The 26,312-nt window shown below is 39.7% G+C and overlaps 1 protein-coding gene across 1 annotated transcript in view; it reads right to left on the bottom strand.

Annotated features, from left to right (window-relative positions):
- LRIG1 (leucine rich repeats and immunoglobulin like domains 1) overlaps nucleotides 1–26,312 on the bottom strand; it is a 130,473-nt gene that overhangs the window by 102,494 nt on the left and 1,667 nt on the right. The window lies entirely within an intron of this gene.

Genomic DNA, 26,312 nt, shown 5'->3' on the forward strand with positions numbered 1-26,312 from the left:
ATAATCTTCCTCTTACAGATAAGGAAATTCAATCATAAAGTGAAAGGTCCAGGATCACACAACAGGATCCTCGGTCTCAGCTTCCTCAACTATAAAAAAGAGGCTTGGAGTGAATCATCCAGAAGCTTCCATTTTGCCTCTAAATGAGGGATCTGTTTTAAAGCTGAGTCCTCTGACTCCAACTCTCCTTTCCACAGAATGATGCGCTTTCCCTCTTATTATAAGATTTTTGTTTTTTTCTTTTAAAGGCCATCCTGTAAAACACCCGCCATGGCATCAACTCCATCTGTTTAGCTCTGCCAGGAAAAGTTCTGAAAACTGAAGAATCGAGAAAAGGCCCAAGAAGGAGAAAGAGACAGAGAAGGGGAAGGAGGCAGTCTGCACACTTCAGTTTTTCATTAAAGCTGCTAAAGGTGATCAAAACCAGACTTCCATGTTAAATTCCCATGCTCCCCCAGCCAGCTGGTGCACTAAAGAAAGGGTGTTTGCTCCATACAAAGAAGCGCGCACCAGCTGGAGGCCGGGCAGGCATTATACGGCGGGTCTGTACCCTTTCCAGCGGGGATGTGGTTAATTGGAAAGTCCAAGATTCTAATCATCAGTCAATGGATTTTTATTCCTCCACCAGGGCTGGGATTCAAGCATCAAAGAGATTCCAGGGCTTTACTTGTGCAATAAACTCCTTTCACCCAACATCGTTTCACACGTCCAGAGTGCAAAGTTCACACTGATATTGGTGGCTCTCTCACTTTGCTGCTTTTTGGCAACTGCCCCTTGGCCTGGTTGTTCATTAATATACAATCAGAACATTAAAAGCTTTGTTTCACCTTCCAGGGAGGCTGGGATAAAGCTTGAATTGTCCTAGCAGGTAAAGGAGGGAGGGGGAGAGGGGAAAGGAAGGAGGACTGGGGAGACTATGAGGGGGAGGGGAAGGATAAAAAGGAGTGGGGGAAACCTGCCAACATTGCCATAAACCTAAGGAGTCATATATGCAGTGTGCATGTATACAATATGGAATTATAGATGATTTTAATTTCAATATTATATAGCGTATTGCCAAGAAATTTTTTTAAAAATTAACTTGTTTAAAGTTACAAATAGTGACATGTTATTTTTAACTTGTATAATATCTAATTATTCTCAATTAATTTCACCAATTTTTTAAAATTAAGATCACAGACTTAGGGCTATATGGATTTTTAGAGCCCTAACCCCCTTTATTTTACCCAGAGGGAAACTGAAGCTCCAAAATATTATTTCCCAGTCACAAAAGTGGTCAATCAGTCAAGCAACCATTTATTAAGTACCTACTATGTGCCAAGGTTGAGGATAACATAAAAGGTAAAAGACAGTCCTTTCACTATACCCCCCCCCCAAACTCATTAGAAAGAAAAGTGAAAGCTTTTATCTGTCAAGATGGAAAGTAAACAATGGGATTTTTTTTTTTTTTTGTTGCCCAGACCGGCAGAGTCAGGGGTTTGTTGAATGAATGTTTCAAGTTGGTTTAATTGCTTTTGCTTAAAGCATAATCACAATTCACTAAGAGGTTTTTACTCGGTATTTTTTAAGTCACATTCTAAGTCCTGAGAACAGGGAAGCAGTATGCAGAATGCAGCCTTGTTTACCCTTCCAACTAGGTTTAAGGAAGAAAAAAAAAAAAAACCACATCAATTTGTTTTAAAATAATTTCCATTTGCTGGGAGCAGTTTCTTAAGGGTTCTATCCCACACTAATCTGACCTGATTCCTCCCAGCTGCAGCATTCTAAGCTCTGGAGGGTGTGGAAAGTGGGGGTTGGAAAGGGGAGCTCAGCCTCTTCAAAGTCAATATCACCTCTGAAATACACCTCGTTAATTTCAGCTTCAGCCCTCCGCACATTGGACTCGTTCTGAGCCTTGCTAAGGGAGAAGCTACAAATGGGAAAACCAGCCCTAACACAAGCGCAGGTACCTGTTGCAGTTTTCCCACACCCAGATTAAAAAAATTTCCACCAAAGGCCAAGACATTTTACGAGCATGCAGTGGAGTGAACAATGCTGGCGGGGACCACAAAACGGCGGAGCAGACAGTCCCACAAACCACCCCACCCCTAGCTTAAATTGTCTCAGCTCCACAACAACCGATGCTGAAGAAACTGAAATTATGAGATGCTTAATCCCTAAAAAGCCAACAAAAGAGCTCTGGGAGCCTCGGAGAAGACACTGGCTTCATGAATCTGGAAAAGAAAGAAGAAGGAGCGGGGTGACCACTCACTTTAGTAAGGGTGAGGAAGGACTAGAATTCTAGGAGTCTGACAGCCAAAGGAGGGGAGGATTAGGAAATGCAGGTGACAGGTTAAACTAGAGATTAGGATATAGAGAATGGTATCCATAAAACTCCATATTTAAGGCAGGGTGGCAAAGTGAGGATGCTGCTGGTCTTGGGGTCGAGCAGGACTGGGTTAGTGACTCTGGACAAGTCACAATGTCTCAGCCTTCGAGCCAACCTTTTAAGACCATCTGAAGAGAAAAAGGAGTTTCCTTCTCAGAGAGTTCCCTACGGATGAAATCTCAAGTCCAATCTTTATCCCTATCCCTTCTTTTCCAGCACATCAGTCTGTGATGGGGTGTCTGGAGGGATCTGCCCTAGTACAAATAGACCCTTTTGTAAAATTACATACAGAAGGGGATGAGAAAGTTATTCTGCTGGGATATAAAGAAAAACAAGTGAGAGTACCAACCAATCAGAAACTCCCACAGGCATTGACTTGGCATCCTGAACCGAGTCTCCCTCAGTAAAAGGTGATCCTTCCTTTGGACATAAGCAGAGCCTGAGGCTTGTGTCAACAGCTCCGTAGGGCAAAGAAAGCTTACCAGCTAAATGCAACTCTGAAGATCGGAGGGCTCTCTAGTCCCTTAGCCAGGGGCTGCTAAGGAGGAGACCTTGACCATAAGGCTACCTCAAATATCTCATGGGGAAGGAAAAGGTCAATAGAAAGGGGAAGGGGTGGGGTTTGAATTATTCATTAATGCCAACCCAAACTGTCTCCATAAGGAAGACTCTACTCCCAGGTATATGTAAAAAGGTCCATGTGGGCAAGTAAGTAACATACTGGGCAGAATGCTGGGTCTCTGGTCAGGGAGACTCATCTTCCTGAGTTCCAGTCTGACCTCAGACACCTCCTGGTTTTGTGACTTTGGACAAGACATGTTTGCCTCAGTTTCCTCATATTTAAAATGGGCTGGAGAAGGAAATGACAAACCACTTTCAGTAAGAAAACTCCAAATGGGGTCAAAAAAAAGTCAGACAAGACTGAAAAACAATGGCTAAAAGAAAGCTTAAACAAAACATCCAAAGTATGAAGACAAAAGATAGGAGGTAGAGGAGAATTTGGGTCATGGAACCACATCTCATTTGAATCCTAATGACATCACTTGCCCATGGATATGGATATGATTCAGGGGCAAGTCCAACTGGATAAAACTCCAGTCTTGCCATGATGGGATCCTGATTTTAGAACTGGAAGAGGATCTCAAGTAAATCAAACCTTTTTTTACAAAATTAGGAAACTGAGGCCCAGAAAAGGCAACTTACTGACAATCCTTCAGGCAACAAAGAGCAGAGCTAGGATTTAAAGCAACATTTTTCAATTTAAATCCAAAATTCTCTCCATTATGCCATGCTATAAAGCTCCATAGAGTTCACTTTAAGCAATCCCAATACATAAAAATCTAGATTGAGAAGAGAGAATGGAAAAGGGAGAACAGTATTTGCCCAACAAAAAGATCTGTTACACCTTGTAGATTTCAAAGAGTCTACTTTACAAAACTTGATCATATAAGGTAGAAACCAGAAGTTTGTAGAAGGAAAGAGCCTTGAACAATATAGATTCTAATTCCAGCTCCACCAGCACTTTACTCCCTAAGCCTCAGTTTATTATTTAGTTAAGGGACAGAATTAGATGTTCATATGAAATGAACAAAAACCACACAATTAGGAAAAAGAAACTGAGGAACAAGAAACAAACAAAAAAACTGTGTATAAAGTACTTCCAATTAAAGGTATACAATAAGCACTGAATAAATGCTTTTTCATTCATTCAAGATATATAAGGAAGTCCTAATCTAAGACTAGGAGCCCATTTCCAAGGGATAAGCAAATTACCAACAACAATAAGAAAACACCTAAATTATTAATAATCAGAAAAATATAAATTAATATTTCACCTCTTACACATCAAAGTAGTGAAGATGAATTATTATTGTCTCCCCATGACTCTGCCATCATGACTATAAAATCATGACTACAGGAACATCTTTCCAATTCTTTGGGGGATATGTGGTAAATTTCTCCACCACCTTTCACATTAATATCTTAATCACTTTATTCAATTAAATTCAACAAACATTTATTAAGGCAATTTGCCATCAGTGCAAAACAAAAGATGTATAAAATCAAAAATCTAACAAGAGCTCTTGCCCTCAAACAGTTTATATCCTACCAGGGGAACTCCCATTATACCTCTTCCTTGGTTTTAAGTGTACCAGTTCTGATATTTCAGAAAGATGGGGCAAGAAGGCATCTTGAGCACTCCAAAGGCTATACTGGACACAAAAAAAGACATGAAGATTTAAGTCATGTTCGTGTAAATATGGAGGCTTCTTGATAAAGGTTGAAAGTTATGAACAATCCATATTCCAAAGAAATCATTTACTTGTATAATGGGCATAATACTGCTAGCCTTCTCAATGTGGGGAGTGGGGCTGGAGAGAAGGGGAACCTTTAGAAACAGACATTTAAAAGAAAAATAAGGAGGGGCACCTAATTGGTATAGTGGATAGAGTACCAGCCCTGAAGTCAGGAGGACCTGAGTTCAAATCTGACCTCAGACACTTAACACTTCCTAGCTGTGTGACCCTGGACAAGTCATTTAACCCCAATTGCCTTAGCCAAAAAAAAAAAAAAAGAAAAAAGAAAAAAAGAAAAAGGAATTCTTTTTTAAAAAAATTAATCATGTAAAATAATTGTAATGGTTTACCTTCCCACCTTTACAAATAGGCAATGCTGGTTTAAAACAAAAGGAAAAAAAGTCATTGCTAGATGGAAAGAATGAGGGAATTCAGGAACAACCTCCCAGCTGACTGTTCTTGAGGTCTTTTTAAATTGATTCTTTTTGGAACACTAATGAAATATTAGTGGAGCTGTGAATTCTAACCATTCTACAAAGCCATTGTGCATTATATGGTAAAAATAACCCAATTGTCCATTCTATTAATGGGACATAAATCCCCCTAGAGAGGTGAAATACCATTAAAATCCCTGGATCTACTATATACCAAAATATTCACAGTGGTCCTTTTTATGGTAGCAAAAGCTGGAAACAAAGTGGGTGTCCAGTGATAGGGGAATGTTTTTTTTTTAATTGTGAAACAGGAATACAGTAGAATATTATGATTAAGAAATGAAAAGCATGGAAGCCACAGAGAATAAATATGGAAAGTTAAAATAATATATACTCTGTGTGCGTGTGTGTGTGTGTGTTATTATAAATAAGTATTGCTGAGAGGTTCTTTGCTTGTTTTATTTTGTTTTATTCTTTAGGAGTAAAGGTAAGGATATAATTAATGCATGTTTATTTCAGAGCCAATGGGGGAAAACGGTTCCATAATCACAGCATAGATACACCGTAATCATACCATAATACAAGTAGGATAGTCTTGCTAGTAAAATAAAAAAAAATTAGGAAAAAAAAATCACTAAGATTAATTTTAATGAATAATTGGAAAGCCAGTAATGGCCCCTGGAAAACCACCAATGAAGCATTTCTCCATCCATCCTTCCCTCCTTGTGGCAAAGAGTGGGAGCTTAGTAAAAACAAATGGTATACACACTGTAATGCAAGATCACCATATTAGAAAGGATATTGTTTGATTTTGTTACAAGGGAAGTTTCAATATGAAAAGAACTTCCTTCCCCAAGATTCTCCTTCTCCCCCCCCCCCAAAAAAAAAGACTATGAGGTAAAAATTCTTCAGGATGGTTCTATTAAAATTTCTTAATTACAACTAGAATGTTTACTATTAAAACCCTACATAATTGAAAAAGAAGCAATGAAAAAGATATAACCTGACCCCTCCAAAAGCCTCCTCCATTGAGTTTTACACACTTGTTAACCCCTGTTTCTTAAAGTGAGTTACAAAACTCTACAGAGTCATCTCACTAAGAATTGTGTTGATACCTTATAAAGACTTTGGGCAAGAATGAACTGCGCCAGGGACTACCATGCCCAAATAAATATTCTTTAATTCACAACCCACACACCAGGCAGGGCAAAGTTAACCCCCAATGTTTGATGATCAAGGCTGTTTGCTCTCCTTATTACACAAGGTCATCACATGACCGTCCATCCCAAGAGTGCCATGATCTGCAAAGGCTACATCAGGGAGATTATCGTAAAGCCGCCAAATATACACACATTTGAGAAAAACAACACTTCCCAGCCCCAAGAATACTTTACCATTTATAAATAGTTTACATTTTTTTGATCCCCAAGCATATAATATTCTCAGTTGCTGCAGAAACCAAAGAAATACCGTATGTGAATGCAAACCACAACCTAACAGAAACAATAAACAGCAGATGGTAAGCCATATGCTTTTATAGTTCCAGTACCCCACACCAACGAGGCAGATCCGAGAGATTCTGACACACAACTTCTAGGGAAGAAAGGAGCACTTCACGATAAGCATTTCTTTAGCTTTGCTTTGAGGTCACCCTGGCCAGGGAACTATAGGATACAAAACCTCATACCCTGTCCTCAAGGAGTTTTACTTTGGAGCTGGAAGGGAACAACAGGGATAAAATAACTCTGCCATGAAGTTTGTGAATATTCTCTAAAAAGGAAAACTAAATCATATAATTGTCCCTGCCTGTGGGAGCCAAAGCAACTCATTTTGTTTCTGATTTCTTTGTGAATAATACCTGCATTTCTCTTTAAAGAGCTGTGAGAAGCATGGAAAACTCTGGGAAAACTTTTAAGCATCCTATAGTCTGAATTTTATTATTATTGCTGTTATTATGTTTATAGTTTCATGACTTCTCTGCTCGCCAATGTCTGCCTAGGGTCTTAATTTAACTTACAAAAAAACAAAAGTTGCAATGAATTCAGAACCTAAAAAATGACATTTACTTTTAAGGGATATACTGCCTCAAAATAGAGAAGAAGAGCCTCAAAAAATAAGTGGGGCTGCTGTATTCTGTTGTTGGCAATCTACTTTACAAAAAAGGGGGTGTCTAAAAGGAAAATCCGAACCAATTTTGCCAATTTTGGTTCAGTTAAAACCTGAATTTAAAAATTCAAGCCTGGGAAGAACTTCACAAACACCCGGTCCGGTCTCTTTAAGCTGGGTTTGTCTCTCTAGCTTGCATTTCTGAACTCTGCAAACAGTTACCAGATGTAAGAGAATGTTCGGATGATTCATCTCTCAGGACAAGTGTGTAGACATCAGCTCCAAGTAGAGGACAAACTTGGAATCCCATTCTCCCTCCAGAGCAAAAGCTCAACCTGATCTGCTTTGCTCAACAAAAAAAAAAAAAAAAGTTTGTTTTCAATTAGATTTCCAAATTCTTTTAACAATAACTGCATGGCGTCTGGCACCAACACATCCGACACTTTGAAGTGGTTCTCAACTTAAACAGAGAGTGGAAGGGGAGGGGAGAAGGAAGGAATGGGACTATGGGATGGAGAACAATCAGCAATTTTTATTCTAAGTCAGATTTTTCTACAAATGTAATTTTTTTTTCAGCTTCAAATCCAGATTATGACATGGAAAATCAGGCAATAATGGTCTAAGTGGACCATTATGTCTGTGACTGCATAATGGCGAAAAGAGCACAGAATTTGGAGGCAGAAGATCTCTCTGGGTCTCAGTTTCCTCAGTGGTAAAATTAAAAGGTGCTAGGAATTAATCATCTCTGAGGTCCCTCTTCCGGCTCTACTCAATAGGAGAGGCCTGGCTACAGATGAATCTACTGAATTCTACCCACATCCAACCCCCATAATCAGCTGACTCTGCTGTCAACAGGGTTCACAGGATCATGGATTTAAAGCTGGACAGAGTCCCCACACAGGAGGCTCTCTTGGTCCAAAGTCCAGGGCGAGTAAGGAATGGCCCCCATGACACGGGTTCCTTCCAAGAGGCCGGCCCCACTGCTTCCTGGTTGCCTTGATGAAACATCTGGATCCCAAAAGACTTCTGGTAAAGTAGCCACATACTTACAAATATTTATTGAGTGTTTACTACTATAAGGCCCAGTCTTTCTTTTCTGGAGGGGGTGGGGGGAAGTGGAGGGAGAAGTTATGCAAAGAAGTCTCCTCAGGGACCTGCGACTTACTTCAAGGTTCTTCACTATTTTGGTAATCTGGACCCTTGCCACCTTTGGCAAATCTGGTAAATTCTATGGACTCCTCAGAATAATATATAAAAATGCACGGGATCACAAAGGAAATCAATGAAACTAAAAATTCAATCAAGGATTAGAGGGTCCTGAGCTTGGAGAAATAATTTTCATGTTTCTATTCTTTAAGGGAAGGAATAAATATCAGAGAAAACAATACAAGATGCTACAGAATAGTACATGATCAATCTGAAAGGACTGTGACATTAAGTCACAGGATGGCAGTGACGCAGAAAAGACACTTGGGAGTCAGAGCCCTTCTTTCAAATCTGGGATGGACTTGACTTTGGGGTAAAGTACTTGACTTGAACTAAGGTACTTAACCACTGGGATGTCCTTCTTAAAAATGGAGTGATGATATGACCTGGAAAGAACTGTTCCAGCTCTAACATAAAGTCAGAAAAGATCTCAGTCCAAATCAGGGTTCAGGAAAGATTACTCTAATCTAAGATCTCAAAAGAATAAGATTTCAAAATAGGCTATCAAGCCGGAGCTGGGAGCAGAATAAGGAGAAGGGATTCTAAGGCCAAAGGCCAGGGGCATGGAAAGCACAAGCGCCTGCCCTTCTCTCTGGTAGTACAGGTTAAGGGTTTCTCCAGTCAATGCTTTATGATGCAGTTTCACGAACATAGTGGGCAAAATTGAAAAACAAGTGTATATCCTTAAAATGAACATCTGATTAAAATTCAAGGGGCTACACAAAGCCCCCAAAGCATATTTTCTGATTTTTGCTGGTTTTCAGTGCCGATTCCTTCACTAAAGTCCTACAGCTAACTCCTTGTGTCATGGGGTTGCAAATCTGCCCAGTGACAAGACTACAGGTCTGCCATGTAAGGACCAGCCCACATAAACGGAGAGCTCGTCACTATCAGGTGAATTCTTCAGCCAACATGCCTTCCTCCAGCTCCTGGAAGGATTCCTTGTTAGACTGTAACCTCCTTAAGGACAGGGACTGTCTTTTGCCTCTTTTGGTATCCCAGAACTTAGCACAGTGCCTAGAACTTAATAAATGTTTACTGAATCCAATTGACTGAAACCTAGGAAATCAAAGAGCCTGTGTATATTCAATGGGCTTGTTATAACCTCTCTTTCCATAATGCCCTAACTATTAGAATTTATAAAGAACAGGGTTGGAGACAAGAAATGATGATCTTAAGTATTGATTTTACAGGATCACGAATTCAGAGACAAAAACCACCTTAAAGTTAACTTCACTTTCTCCCTTGCTCCCCCCTCTTCCCCTTCCCCACCCACCTTCCATTTTAGAAAACTGGAGTCCAGAAATGAAGTAGATCCCAGATCTTCTCTCTCTAAATCTGGCATTTCAAATCCAATTCTTTCCTAATTCTGCTTATTCTAACCTATTTTCTTATTACTTGCCTCCTCAGTTCTGCTTTTAATCCATTCCACCCCCCTCCCCCACTCTAGTTTCTAGGAGTTAGAAAGAACTTTAGAAGTTCCAGGTTCAAGAACTGAGTGCTAGAATAAACCTCAGAAATCATATAATACAAACTCCACAATTTACAGATGAAACAACTGAAACCAAGAGGTTGTAAAGGAACTTATCCAAGATTTTTTTTTATTTTTATTTTTAATTGTGGTCCCTTGACACCAGATAAAGTGTCCTCTTTAACTTTATGCTGAGTCACACTCATCTTCATTCTGAAAAAACAATGGAATTCCCAATTCTCTTAAATAATCTTTTATTCCAAATCTAAAAGATTATTTAAACTTTAATCTTGGGGTCCCCTGAGAACAAGTTGCTAAACTCAAATTCTAGGCTATCTTAAAGTAGTTCCTAGTTGTCTTAAAATTCCCAAATTCTCAGAGGTCTGAAATGGCAATGTAGCCACTGGCTGTTCCAGCTGTCAAATTCAGAAAAAACCAATCCTTGTCACCATTTTACAAAGATTTGTAAACCGGGAGTGGAGTAACCCCCCCAAATTTTTCCCCCAACTGCTGCAGCAGCTCCAGTGAATGATACATTGTTTTGTATTATTTTCAAGAGACCCATGAACCAATGACTGGTGAATGAGACATCTCTTCAACAGCACAGTCATGAGGATGACTAGGCTTTTCCAGATCTCCTACAGCCAACAGGAAATCCTGTAATAATGGCAGACTTGGCACTTGCCAAACTGAACCCGAAGTAGACTTACATTTAACTGCATAAGAAAGGATCAAACTTCCAATTTATTTTTCCTTCTTTGACCCACACTCATAAAAAGTTAGAACCAAAGGTCTAGTGTCAAGTCTCCATATGCCCCAGCTGCCTCCTCTAGTCTGACTGCCAAGAGAACTTGCCCCAGCAAGGGAAAAGGTCCTATTTTGTAGGAGGCGTATATGCTGCCCACGAAATAGCAGTCAGAAAGGTCCCCTCCGCATCTGTGCCAAAGCTTCTCAAAGCCACACTTTCTGTGGTCACAAAGAATGGAAAACCACTCGTCTGAATAAATTGTGGCACATGAATGTTATGGGAGATGATCACGATATGAATAATGGCAAATGGTTGAGATTCAGAGAAAAACCGAAAAGACTTCTATGAACTGATACACATAAAATAATCAGAAAGTATATACAACGACTGTAATAATGTCCAAGCAAAGAATTAGAATAAAGCTGAGTGTTGGGTAGAAATTTTCATTTTTATCGTCATATCCCGAGACCAGTAAATGTTTCATGATTCACTGGAATGACTGGTCTTGACAGAGTGAGCAGTAAATCTTCCTATCTATGCCATGAAAGGACTAGTTCTCAAAGGCGTAATACAATAAAGAGTCAAGAAAGCCAATCAACTTCTCCCGCTGACTTAAAAATATCCCAGCAGGGTGAAGTTGCCAGTGTGAGAGGACCGGTGCCCCAGGCTAGAAAAATCCCTTTTCCAAGCTTAACCCAGCAAACCAATTCTTAGTTCAGGCTACATATTCACAAGTAAGTTTGTAAACAAAGCACTAGAGAAACATGGGCTGTTACAGTAATTATTATGGTGGCCACAAATGAAAACTACTTGGTAAGTTCCTACTGCTAACACTGTAATTAGAGTCAAGGGAGAGATCCATGTTTTGCAGAAACCACTTCCATCCCAGCTAGATTTTTATGCAGTGTGTTTTACAACTGTCATCTCACTTGACATTCACAACAGCCCTGGGAAGAAGGTGACATCACTATCCCTATTTAAAAGATGAGAACAGTGAGCCACAAGCAGTTTAGTGGTTTTACTGGGGTCATCCAGCTGATTAATATCCTGGGCAGGATCTGAGTGCATTCTGTGTATGAAATGTGTCCAACTGCTCTGTATGGAAATGTTCTTTTTTCTTACTGACAGTCAAGTTCACCATTTTTTTTAAATGTAAGAAAAATAGCTAAATTTCATATATTGCTTCCAGCTTTGCAAAGCACTTTTACATGTTCTCATTGGATAATATTATTGATAGCATACCTATATAAATGATAATAGTATTTAGTATACACACACATATATATAAATAGCATCTAGTATAGTATATATATGAAGCATGTGTATGTATATATAAATAATATATAGCATAATATATGTTAAAGTACATATAAATAGTATCAGCATGGCATACATTAGTAAATGATATAATAGATAGTATATTATATTATAGTTATATATGTTATATACAGTATATACTTGTGTTATAATGTACATACATAAATAGTAAATGTATATAAACAGTATGAATATATAAATGGTATAACACATATAAATAGGATAGTCGTGTATACATATACAAATACAAAATGTAATATACACATAAATAGTAGATACTGTAGTGTACATATAAAAATGATAGCAATATACATATAAGGCATATATGGTATACACATATAAACAGGATACATATAGTATACCTTAATAATGATATAATATACATTTAAGTAATATTATATATATGGTATAACATACATAAATAGAATATAGTACAGTATTTATATAAAGTTATAATACATATAAATAGTATTATAGTGTATATATATAAATGTTATAGTATATAAATAGGATACAGTATAATATATCATAATAAATGGTATAAGATACATACAAATAATATATAGTAAACATATATAAATATTCGTTGTTGTCAACTTCAGGGAGAACAATAAAAATAGGAGGCAGGTGTGGATTACATCAGCAATTCTCAAACTTTTTGATATCAAGACCCCTATCCATTATTAACAACTGAAGATGCAAAGAGCTTTTGTTTTTGTGGATTAGAAATTAAAAATATTAATTCAGTTAAAAATAACCATAAACTCTTACATGTTTATGTAAACAGCACATTTGTATAAGAAAAAAACCCCAAAATTTCTTTTTTTTCTTTTTTTTTTTAAATGCCTTTACTGTTTGACTTAAAAAACAGCTGAATTCTCTGCTGCTTCATCCTATCTGTTGAGATATAACTAAAACAGCTGAAAAAGACAGTATTTTGCCTGGTAAATCACATCTTAGTATTATTATGAAGATAATCAAGAATGCCCCTGAAGGGGTCTCAGGAACCATACTTTGAAAGTCTATGTGTTAGATGATTCCCAAGGCTCTTCATCACAGAGCCTATCATCCTTCGAAAGGCAGGAAGGGGAAAAGGAATTCTGGTCAATAGGGATTTATCCCAAGTCACTTAAATCAAGTTTGAGTTTGCATTCTCAACTGGGCTCCTGCAAGAATCCCCAAATCTCTTGAGAATTCTGCTTTTTCCCAGGGAAGATTCCTTTCCCAAAACAAGTTTTCTTTAGGTACTTTGGGAAGATAAAAGAATGTAGAAATCAAGCCAGGGAAAAGACTTGGGGAGGTGACTGAACCAGAACCTTTACCATTATTTGGGCTGCATTTTCACTGCCTGTCTCAGCCCACTTTTCAAAAAGCTAGTACACAACACTGGTCAGATCAGCTCAAGACTGGGCCGCTGATGTCCACTGCAACCCAGCATCAACAAATGGATTTCCTGGAAAGAACATCTGGTTGTTTACAAGTTCTTCAAGTTTTGGGAAGAGCATGTGCTGGAAGGCTCCACTCAGGCCAGGAGCCCAACCTACCCCAGGTGGAAAAAATGGCAGAAGGATCAGAAGAAATCAGGAAAATCCAACCCTCCCATGCGAGGAAGGTGACTTCATGCGTCTTGTTAAAGAGACAGCTTTCCTAACCAAGACATCAGAATTAAGCAGGAAATCAGAGTGGAAATAACTGGAACTTAGACAAGCAAACTCCTGTCCTGTTTCTAAGAGAGCTACACCAAATTAAAGCAATCTGGGGATTGTGATAAACTTGACAGACAGAGACAGATGGAAAAGAAGAGATGGAGATAGAGACACAGACATAGAAAGAGACAAACAGAAAAACAGGGACAGAGAAACAAACAAAACAGTTAGGTCAGTTTGCTGCTTAGAAAAGCATTTTCAAAACTTTTTTTTTCCCCAAAAAAAACTTTTCAAAACGTTGAAAGCTCTAAGTCCAGCAGCACTAGTAAGTCCATCTGAAGACCCAGATTCAAATCCCAACTGTCTCTGGGACATTTTGCTTATTTGGGCCTCAGTTTCCCTATCTGTGAAATGAGGGGATTAGACTCAGCAGTCTCTAAAGTCTCTGCCAGCTCTAACTCCATAATGCTAGTTTGTACCTTTTGTTGTTTTTTTTCCAAGTTGTATCTCAACTTCAAAGGTTCCCCAGGTTGTATTTTAATTCCCTTCAAATCTCACTCATCCTGATGAAAGATGAGCAGCAGTTACCTATACTAAGATTTATTCAACTAGGCATTTCTCAAAGCTTCGTTTTTAAAAACTCTAAGTGCATTTATTATTTGCTAATGGATTTTAAACAATTAATAAAGAAACAGAAAAATTCACTGACAGCTGCCCAGAGAGCCAGAAAAGTTTATGGGGGAGTCAAATGTGCAGCAGCAACACAAGAGTAAAAATTGTGGTTTCTGGGGCAGAGAATTTAAACAAAAGGGTGTTGTTTTTCCTACTTGGTTAGGAGGGTTTAATGAACCCCAAGATAATCAAAGCTATTCTGAGGAGTAAGTACTTCATTAAAAATGGATACTTAAAACACAGATCATTCATTTAGATGTTATGGCAAAAGACCAGCATTTAACACCATGTCCTGGAACAGCAGTTGCTCATATGCTTATTCATCTTAGCAAGGAGGATCTTAAAAACCATTTAGGAATTTTTAAAAAGGGCTTTTAGATCTCTACTCATATGACCTGTCATCCCCAAAATTCAGGGCCTTAAAATTGGTAGGCTGTTGTGCTTCAAGAACAAACAAGTGCTTTTGAAAGAGATGAGACTCAGGATATAGAAAATGAAACATTTTAACATATTAACAAATTAAGCAATTTGTTTTATTTTAATATGTTACAGGGGTTTAGTTTTTGCTTTTCTTTTTCTAAGGTGAAAAGGGTAGAAGAGAGTAAAAAATCTTTCTTATATGAAAAAAATCTTTCTTTTAATTTATCAGAACAAAAAAAACCATGATAATTGTGATTTTTCAAACATGGAGAGATCAATTGGATTTTTTTAGCAGAATATTATGTAGCAGTGCACTATAACGTCACTTCTTTGATACCAAGATGGAGGGGACAGCAATCATCTAAGTTCAGTTCAAATATTTATTAGATCATTCATTTATTAAGAATAAAGGCACAGTGCTAGGCCTTGGGGATACAAAAGAAAATAAAAATAGCCCTTTTCCTCATGGAGCTTCCACTACTAAGAAAGACAGAACCATTCAGGGGTAGGTAAATAGCAATATTTTTTTTTAAAGCAATGCAATATAATTAGCCACAGACCATAGATATAGAGGTAAAAGAGATCTGTGCCCCTGATGACTTCCAAAGATCCTTGTAACTCTAAATCGTTTCCCATGAACAGATTGGCCAGAAAGCTACAAACCTTGGCCAGCTTCAGGCAGGGAGCACATGACAAAGACTAGATTCAAACCCAGGACCCTCTGGTTCTAAGTCCTGTATTTTTCCCCCAAAAAATGGTGAGAGATGCCAGTGAAATTTACATTGAAACTAAGGAAATAGACATAGTCCCTAAGTGGCTATTTAGGAATTTAAAAGTACACCAGGAATCATTCCCAAATGCTCAGGGTTGAATGCTTTCGAACAGGTGCTTTTTAAATAGGAGTTTAAAAAGCTTATCCTAGGGATAAAGCTTCTTTTGAGTTCAGCTAATACTGCTTACATGATATAAACTCACTTACTTCATTCATTTCTCCCCAGCATTTTGAGACCTTTAGAAAAACATTCAAAGACTGTAAAAGATTAGATCAGAATACCACAAAAGTCCACTTTCAAAAGTGATAAACAGCAGATATTTACTATGAAGAGATATCACACAGTCTCCTTCCATCTTGAGTCCCCACGCTTGCCAAAACAAGCTATCAGAGAACACTGATTGGCATCTGCATCCTGCCTCAGAGGACAAACATTTATTGTAATGTACCAATCAGTTTGGGCACCCCGGGCTTTGCATCAGTTATGCCAGATTAGAGAGAAAGAGAGAGAGAGAGAGAGAGAGAGAGAGAGAGAGAGAGAGGAGAGAGAGAGAGAGAGAGAGAGAGGAGAGAGAGAGGAGAGAGAGAGAGAGAGAGAGAGAGAGAGAAGAGAAGAGAAGAGGAGAGGGGAGGGGAGAGAGAGATTTAGAGAGTCAGAGAGAGAGACACAGAGAGAGACAGACAGAGAGAGGGAGAGAGAGAGAGAGAAAGAATTACTACCTCAGAACCAGAGTTCCCTCCCATGGTCATTACAAAAAAAAAAAAAAAAAAAAACCAAGCCTAGACAGTAATAAGAGGAAGCATAGGATATTCATCCCTTTAAAAAAGACCCCTCCCCAATCATACTACAACAACATAAAACAATTATTAGTAGCAATACATACAATAAGAGTACACAGTGCTAATTAGCTCATCTCATCAGTCTTACTACTAAGTAGTCCAGTATTTTTTTTTTTTTCACAACTCTATGGTCCTATAATATCTGAAATTAGTACTGCTGGCCAAAGATCACCTCGATTTTTTCCAAAGCCAGTAATAATAGTGTCAAACATCAGTCCACAAGTCTGCTCCTCTCATCCTCCTGTTTTGGGAAGGAGATAGTGGTGCAAGCCGGGAGTGCTTACAGATCACGGGTGCAGCACCCATACATTAATTAGGTGTGTTCACCCAGCACCTAATGTAAAAGGTTCAGAGGAGACAGACAGATATAGCAATGAGAAAGACCTGAATTCCAATCTCCTCCAAGGTCCTCCCCTACCCCTGGTGTAATCACACCTTTCTGAACCTCACTTTTCTCATCTGTAAAATAGAGAGGAGGATTTAGGAAGTGTCCACCAAGTGCCAGGCATTGTGCTGGGCTCTGGGGATTCCAAGACAGGGAAAGAAGCAATCCTAGTTGTGGGAGTTTCCATTGTGATGAGAACATCTCACATGAGTGATGAAAACAAAAACATGGATAGAAAGTAGATAAAAGAGTTTTGCAAACTTTCAAGTACCATACGAGTGATAGTCAACGTCATTGTGCTGTACTATAACAGTCCGTAACTCCTGTGCATTTTGCCAGACTTCCAACAAAGGGCACAGAGAAGTTTGGTTTGGGGTTATTTTTTCCTCTCTTTAGATATTAAATCACTTATGGAAAAAGCCTGCCTGGCTTTCCAGCCCAGAAATTCCCAAGGGAAACAAGTCCTCAATCTTCTAAGAGCTAAACTTTCCCTTTGTCAACAAGTTGAAAACTGCAGATGGGAGACAAATGGCCAGAGAGCAAGACTGTGTGTGATATAGTGGAGTCAGTGGCTCTGGCTTGGAGTCTGCCGTGAAGGACCATGCAGCTTATTTGCCCCCTTACAAGATGCTGTCTCCCCCAAGCCCCAGAGCAGGAGCTCCTCTGACACCCATAGGAAAGGGGTCTCCAAACTTGACACTTTCCCATTTATGTACAAACAAAAAGTCTCACTCTTTATTCATTTCCCAAATGCATTTAACAAAGACGGTGTGAGTCACAAAATCCTCAGCTGGAAGTAAGATCCAAGAGATCACAGAGGACACATGGCCCCAAGATAGGACTTGCCCAAAGGATCACATTGGTCAAGCCCCAATTTGAACCCAAGCGTTGACTTTAGATCATTTTGGTTCCCACAAGTTCACACCAGACTTGAAAGCTATCCTATATGGCTCAACTGATGAAGTAAGCAGAAGGAAAGCAGACATGGGAGGGAAAACAGAAAAGATATGGCCATGAAAGGCAGGGATAAAGAGTACAGAATAGCTCCGAACATAATGACTTTCCCAGAGAGGCAACCTGCTGTCTGAAGTCTCAGGAAAAGACTACAAGATGGGGCAGCTGCTGAATACATCTCTACCCCCTGGGCCTCAGTTTCCCCTTTGCTGAGATAAAATAAAGCTTGGGATTCCAAGTCTAAATGTCTGACCCCAATATCTGGAAATGAGATCCTTTCCTCTCTTCCTTCCTCTTAAGAGCTGTTATGACTTTTCAGAAGATTCTAAACCTTCTCTGGGTCCCCATTTCCCCCACCTTTATGGATGAGAAGATTTTGTTTTACAAGGCAATCAGGATTAATGGACTTGCCCGGGTCACACAGCTAGTAGGTATCAAGCTCTCCTGAAGCTGGATTTGAACTCCCATTCCTCGAACTCCAAGGCCAAAGCTCTATCCACTGTGATATACAATCACTTAGTCAGTGATTAAGGGTACGTAAGAAATAAGGGAGAGTATGGCCTCTTTTACTTAGTCACACACACACACACACACACACTCACACACATATACATACATATATACATATACATATACATATATATATATATATATATATATATCAATGCAGGCACTCCCATACAAATAAAAATCTCAATCTGAGAGGGGAAAACCCTCTGGGTTTCTGGCCAAAACAGAAACAATGGCTATTTACATTCACTCTGAGCCAATCAGGGCCCAAATAATGGCAGAACACAGGAGGTATCCTGAGAGCCAAACCAGGCTCTTAGCTAATCAGATTTTAAGGTCTGCAAAGCACTTTACGATATGCTACCTAATGGGATCCTCAAAACAACCCTAGTAGCCCTATTTTTATATATAAGGAAACTGAGGCTAGAGGTCCTTTGCCTTTCCAGGGTCACACAGCAAATGTCTCATTCTCTTTGTATGAGCAGCAATATCTGAAATTGCAGCCTTCCCAACTGTGCGCCAAGCTTTCTTAGTCACCTGGCTGCCAGCATGGGGGACAGTGCAGGCTTTGAAGTGAGCGGGGTGCAAAGTTTGAATTCTGCTCCCGTGCTTACTAGCTAATCAGCCACTCACTCATACCACACCACCGAATTAGGGATACAAAGAGAAGCCAAAGAAAACTCCAACACCCTACCCCCACCCTCCATCCACACAGTACCTGCCCTCAAGGAGCATACATTCTAGTTAGGTGATTCCCCTGGGCAAGCCACTTAACCAATTAAGCATCAATTAATTTTCTAATCGGTTAGAGTTAATTAGAATTGTACTTCCTACCCCAGGAAGAGGCTGAGATTCATACAAAGAGAATGAGACATAAAGGTACGCATTTTACAAACCTTACAATAAATGTCAGATATTATTATGTTTATGACCATCTAAAATCCAAAGAATTTTAATGGATTGGCAATGAGAACATTTCCATTTCAAAGCCTGACCCTTCAGTGCTGCAGGAGCTGGCTGCCCCAAATTCAGAATCCTGGAGCCCAGGGCTGAAAGCTAGCCAACCCCATTGTACGAGATGAGGCCCTCAGTTAAGGAAACTGCCCCAAATCTTACTGCTGGGACAGCGAGATCTCCAGATTCCTGGGGATTCTTGGGAGTCAGACCCGGGCTTTTGGTTTTCTATAAATGGAAAACAACAACAACAACAATTTATGGAGGTGGCCACCACTAGGGAAAATTTTGCTGGCCAAGGAAAGGTCGGCCAATTGGTACTGTGTCCCAAGCCTTGGGGCATTTCATAATTTTCTCCCAGGCTTACAGAGGATCCAAGAATGTGTGTCATGGGTGCCTTGCACCATCACACACAGCAGAATGACTTCAGAGATACCTACTCAACCCATAAGCAGAGACACCTTGAAAACCGACATGGGCTTTTATCCACTTCTCCAAAATCCTTCAGTTCTTGAAGCTGAGATTTCCCTAAAGTTTGAGAGCATTTCCTCCCCATCCATCCATTGGCGATCATTTCTCAAGTACCCGCTTTTGTGACTCGATACTACAAAGACAAAAATGCAACAGTTCCTGCCCTCCAGAAACTTACATACTACCAGAAGGTCGACATCCATAGGAACTTCGCATATGCAAAATACAAAATAAATGACAGCTGGAGGAGAATGGCGAGGGAAGCTTCGTGAAGAAGGTAGCATTTGAAGAAAAGTGTGAGGCGCAGAGGAGGTGAGAGGGAGAGATCCCTGCAGATGTGGAAGCTGTGCAACTCTGTCCCTTCCCTCATACCCAAGAATGCCCTCCCACCCACCTCTAGAAAACAAAAGGGGAGTCCTTAAGTTTGGAAAGGTAGGTTAGAATCGAGTACTTGAATTTTCTCCTAATTTATTATCCAAATCAAAGTGAGAAACAACGTTTCAAAGTTCTGTCTCCACCAAGCTGGGACTGAAAGTCCCTCAAACCAAGGCTCTGGAAAGCAAAACCTCAAAGGAAAGTTTGGAACAAAGTAGCAATATTCCATTTGCATATAATGTAGCGAGCTGGCTATTTGCACACAATGTAGCATGGAGATTGGCGGTTTCCCGAAACCCGGCCATTCACTCTTTATACACATCCTCTCTCCTGTGAAAGGCTAAAGCCCACTTTGCGCCTTATTGTGACACGGGAGCCACCTGCCAGTGGCTGCTGGGGGTCTAACTCCATAGTTCTAACTATAGAATGGGGAAAAAATGCCATTACTAGAATGGAAACTTTAGGACCAGGCCCATTTTAACTGCTCTCTGAAGAGCAACTGCTGAGAGGGAAGCTTGGATTTTTAAAGGAGGAATCTTCAGGTCTATCCTGGATTCAAATCTGATTACTGTTATCTTCCCATCCTGCTATTCTCTGGGGTGAATAAAGAGTTTCCTCATTCATTCATTAGCAATCCTGCCCCACTAGAGGGATGAGTAGAAAATAAAAGAACAAATCTGTTGTCAGAAGGAGTTCTAATTCAGAGAAGCCACTAAACATTTGCATGACTTTGAGCGAGTCACTCTAGTCTCAGGAGGGCCTCAATTTCCTTGTCATTGAAATGAGGGAGACAAACCACTAGATGGCCCGAGTTTGCTTCCAGCTCCCAATCGATGATTTTATAATATCCCAGCCAAAGAGGGGAAGAAGGCATTTATTTGTTGTTCGCTTGTTTCAATGGCACCCTTCACTTTGTGACCTCATTTTGGGAGGGTTTTTTTTTGCCAGTTGGACAAGAATGGTTTGCCATTTCCTTCTCCAATTCATTTTACAGATGAGTAAACTGAGGCAAGAAGGGTTAAGTAAGTTACCCAGCCAGGGTTGTCGGAAACCAGATCTGAAACTCAGGAAGATGAGGATAGAAACTCTATACACGGGGCCCCCTAGCTGCATTTAAGAACTTTTTTAGATATAAACATTTAGGTTATGACTTTTCTTGTATCTGAATGGACTATTATAACAGGCACACAAGAAGGGTGGATAAAATACACAAATGTTTGCTTCCAAAGTCATCTCCCCAAAGTCAGCATGTGTAGAAACCAGGTCCTTAAGTTCTGCTTTTAATCAGAAACACAAAGTGGGGTTTGCTCAGGACTCCAGCCCCCCCCCCCCCAATCCGGCAAGAGCTCTTCCCATCTGCACCTGGCATATTTAAGTAAAAAGCCTTTGCTCCTCAGAGCTCAGCACTGAAGCTTTATGACCACAGATAATGTTCTAATGTGAATCAGACTTAAGAGTTATTAAATAGCTTTTGAAGTCCTCCTATCAAGCAGCTTCAAAGTGAGTGCTAGAAAGAGCTTTAAGTCCAATTATTCAACAGGCTGAGCAGTTCAGCTGCTTCCTAAGTTCTGAGAAGAAATGTGGCCACTGGCTCCCTGCCCAGGGTCACCGATTGCTTTGGCTGGTAGGTTCCGCCAACCTATCTGAAGGAACAGTACGGGTATGTGTGTGTAAGTGGCCGAAGCATGCTCATTCATTCGACACAAGTTCTTATCGGCATTATTGCTACTCAACTGGTTCTCATCTTTTACCACACACTTCAGGTATCCGGGGGAACAACTTGCTACCTGGCCCTGTTCTTTTCTACTTGACGTGCTGTGCACACAGGTGGGCTAAGTAACTTTTGGTAGCTGGGAAATAGGGAGGTTCACTGAGAGTACCACGCCAGGGCAGCTTGCATAGCAGGCGGAGAGTCAAAGATTCTATATGTCAACAAATTTCCCATTGATGTTGACTATTTTCTAAGCTTTCCATTCCACAGGTTTAGTATCCTTAAATTAAAAAGCAATCACCTAGCATTTATTAGTGGGCCGCTACGTGGCACAGTGGGCACAGGAAAACTCATCTTCCTGAGTTCAAATCTGGCATCTGGCCTCTCATCTCAAACACTTATGAGTAGTGTGACTTTGGGCAAGTCACTTTACTGTTTGCCTCGGTTTCCTCATCTGTAAAATGTGCTGAGAAAGTATCAAAATATTTTTGCCAAGAAAACCCCCATGGGATTATAGAGTCAGAAATGACTGAAAAGTGACAAATCAACAAAAAGCACTTATTAATCACTATCTGCAAGGTTCTCGGTCCTATTATAGTACTATTATTGCGCCGTTAAGTAGTATTAGCTATTAGTATTATTATCAGAGAGATATTCATACCCCCATGTCTAGAAAGCTATCCCAAATCATTAAGGTCTGAGTTCAAATCAAGCTGCTAAAATGATTTTTCAGACAGATGAAAATCAGAAGATGCAGAGAAATATAGAGAACATATAGAGAAAATACAGAGAAATGTAGGGTGTTTCTATTTATTTGCTTTTCTTTCCCACACTTAAATGCCTATAAGTCCTTTTTCATTCATCAAAGTTCCCTCTAAAAAGGAAAGGTGTCCCCTCTGAAATGACTAGGATAAGAGAAAAAGCATTAATAGAAATTATAAGAAAAAACACAAAGTGATTGTTACTAAAAGCTGACATTTATTTAACTCTTTAAGGCTGGCAAAACTCTGTTGGAACCTTACATATGATCCTCACAAGACTATTTATCACTCAGTCCCAAAATATGTTAATGCTGGGTCTACAACCCTGGGCCAAAAGGCCAGCTCTTAGTCAATAAGCCCCTACTGTATGCCAGGCACTGTAACTGCTGGGAATCCAAAGAAAGGTAAAAGATACACTGGAACAGATGAGGAAGCTAAAGCTCAGATCTGCAATGGGTCTTCTGACCTCTAAGAATCAGACATTATTACAAAGGTCACAGGCAATCCTCAGGAAATCTGCAATACATATCTGCAGTTTTCATTATGCCAATTCACACACACACACACACACACACACACACACACACACACACACACACCCCCTTTTGATATCTCATTTTTTTCCATTAGTACAGCAAATTTTATTTTCCTTAAGATTGTAGGGGAATCTTAGAGCCCAATTACAGATTTGGAAACCGAGACCCAGACAGGTTCAAATGACTTGCCCCAGTCATGGTATTAAAATGCAAGAGAACTTGAACTGGGTCCCCAAAGCCCCCTAAATGTCTTCTTCCCTAACATTCAATTTAATGCTTGCCAGGAGGCTGCTTTGTATGTACTAAGCCAGTGCCCTGGGGCTGTTTGCCAGAGCTGCCCTACAACAAATGTCCCAGCCTCTTGGACACCAGGCTTTCAAGGGGGTAAAGGCAGCCCATGGAAAAAAATATTTTATGACATTACAGATAATTCCCATTAGCTGCTGAGGATAATTCATTCTACTGTTTTAATCCCTTCCTAAAACGGAGCTGTCATGAGCCAGCCTAAAAAGCAAGATTTCTAAACCATGCAAGGGATTCCAAGTCCTAAACGAACCAATCTGTGGTTTCAAATGCTATTTATTTTCATCTTTGCAAGTTTCCATAGATATAGCCCACTGGAGAAGGGTCTTGATATTAGTCTACTTATTGAAATATCTACCAAGTGGCTTTAAAAAAAAAAATCCTTCTTCTGAATTTACAGTCTCATCAAGACAAACATTGTAAAAATCCACCTTATTTTAAAAAAAAAAAAAACATTTAAAACTAAAACTTAAGTTTGGAAAATCATGTCTCGGGGACCATGCAACTTTATTAAACTTCGATTTCTTCATGTGTGAAATGACAGTAAACTTGTAATGAAATACCATATAAATGAAGTTTATTGATATTCAATGTGTGGGGAAACTCCCTTCACCGAGGATGATAGCAATCATTTATAATTTAGGAAATGGGGGTAGGTGTCAGTGATTTGAACTTAGAGGAAAATAAAATTTAGATTTCAAAGGGAGTTCTGCTCAGAGGCCATCTAACGGAACCTGCATTTTTATAGATAAGGAAACTGAGGTCAGAAGGACTGAACTGTTGCTCAAAGTCACACAGGAAGAATGAGACAGAGCCAATTTTGAACCCAGAGATCCTCCAAATCAATTTGCACCCTCCAAGATGGCCCATGATCACAAAGCTATTTAAAAAAAAGAAGCATAGGTGTATAATTAAAACCCAGATGTTCTGCTCCAGATTCTCAAGACCAGAACATGGCCACACTGCCCCTAGTTAGCTAAGGGTAAAGATTAGCTCTCAAGAAGGTAACATCAACCAAAGCTCAGAAACTTATAACCAAGAGCAGTGCCCAAGGCACTGAGAAGGGAGCAAGAGGGAGAGAGAGAGAGAGGCCATAGCCAGCTAGCGTCATGGATGGGATTCATGGGCAAGGCAGACCTCTACCCCTATCCCACACGACCAAGCACTGAAACTGAGACTTTAATTAAAATGTTAACAGGTAGTTGTGATATGAATGATACCCCTGACTAGTGAACACAACTGTGGTTTATTCCAAAATTACATGGACAAAGCCATGACCATATTAGGTCTTATGATCATATCATTTTTTTTTAAGCTAATGTCCTCTTGACCCAAGATCAAACAAGTACTTTGCACTATACCAGATGTCAAACTAAGTAAATTGCTATCAATTCTGTTGCCCCAGGGAATTGGACAATAATTTGTCTTAAAGGACTTGAGTTCAGATCCTGGCTTTAATTGTTACCTGTTTCATCTTAGGCAAGTCACTTGTCTCCTGACCTCAGTTTCTGAATCTGTCCCATCCAGTTCTCAGACTGTAAGTGATCCTTGCTCTTTGACCTCCCAAGCCCTTATCTTCCTCCACTATTAGAGAATCAGGTGTTTTGAGTCCTCAGCACCAAAGAATAGCATGCTATACACAGCAAATGATTAATATGTGCTAGTTGGGCTGGCCGGGACCTGGCCAGAGACCAAACTGAGCTAAGGATTCAAGTCATTTGTCCAATGGATGGATGGATGGATGGCTGGCTGCCTGCTACACAACTTCTCATTGGCTACTGAAAGCAAGACCCTGATAAACAACAAGATATTCAATATTAATTATTGAGATGACCTAGACATGGACCTCCATTTGGAGGAAACTAAGGTGCTTCTGACTTTACCTTATTTCAACACAAGCCCAATTTAAGAGTCATTTAAGCATGTTTTAAAGGGCACTGGATCAGGAATCAAAAGCAAGGGCATACAGTGCAAAGGACTGGTCAATTCTGCAAGACTGGGGAAGACCTATTAAGTCCAACTTCTGTGGGGTTTTACCTCTCCTCCATACACTTAAAAACATATTAAAAAAAGAAAAAGACTATAAGAAGGACCTGGATTTAAGTCCTGATTCAAACACTTTATAGATGGTCATTAACTTCTGCCTCAGTTTCCTCTTCTGCGAAATGAGACTGATTTGTCCAATACATCCTAAAGGGTTTTTGTAAACTCTAAAGTTAGACTATCCTTTGTAAGTAAATAAAATGAAGGGAATAAAATTGACAAGATCATATCCTCAGGAGAATTCGGGGAGTTAAAAATTCAAGTACCATTGGGAATAAGAGAGTTCCCCCCAAGACTGAATCTAACTTTTCCAGACGTAACTGGGTGTTCTATCATTTCAGTTCATCTCTAGAAACACATTTTTATTCATTCCCCACATCAAGTACAAAACACCAGAACTTTTTCTCAGGTCGATCTACAGGTGTTAAATCTCCTCTCTCTTTTAAAAATCACCTTTGGGGTTTTCTGGGGGAGGGGGATGTCTTTGAGTTCCTGGCACCGAATTCGTTCTTCAGCCAGAAGCAGCTTAATAAATGAAAGTCTAAACAGATGGGAATTTCTATTAGCACCTCTTTTTATATTCAAGAAAACTTTCGATCCATTCCAGAGAAGAATGGGTAGCTGGCAAGTTAGCCATTATGAAGCAAAGGCCAGCTAATAGCGTCAGTTTACCCAAAGGCTGAAGCATTCAGAGAATAGAGGTAACTATAGAAATGCCAAGTATTGGTGATTAGGGCATCCTTATTCAACCCCAGATGATGGAAGGTTTTTTTTATTATTATTATTATTATTCTTACAGCTGAAATTACTCTTTGCTCCCATTCATATGGATTTTTTTTTTTCATTTTACAGCTATACCCCCTTAAGTTTCAATCGGCCCAGAGGGAGATCATTAACAGGGGTCACGAATCTGCCAGCAGTCTCTCTATAAACTCCCCGCGGCGTCGGGGTACCATCCTGAAAGGAGCAGAGACAACTTTCTTTGCGGGACAACGGACTTAAATTAGCAGAG

Source organism: Antechinus flavipes, chromosome 1, assembly GCF_016432865.1.
Source record: "Antechinus flavipes isolate AdamAnt ecotype Samford, QLD, Australia chromosome 1, AdamAnt_v2, whole genome shotgun sequence".
NCBI classification, from domain to species: Eukaryota; Metazoa; Chordata; class Mammalia; order Dasyuromorphia; family Dasyuridae; genus Antechinus; species Antechinus flavipes.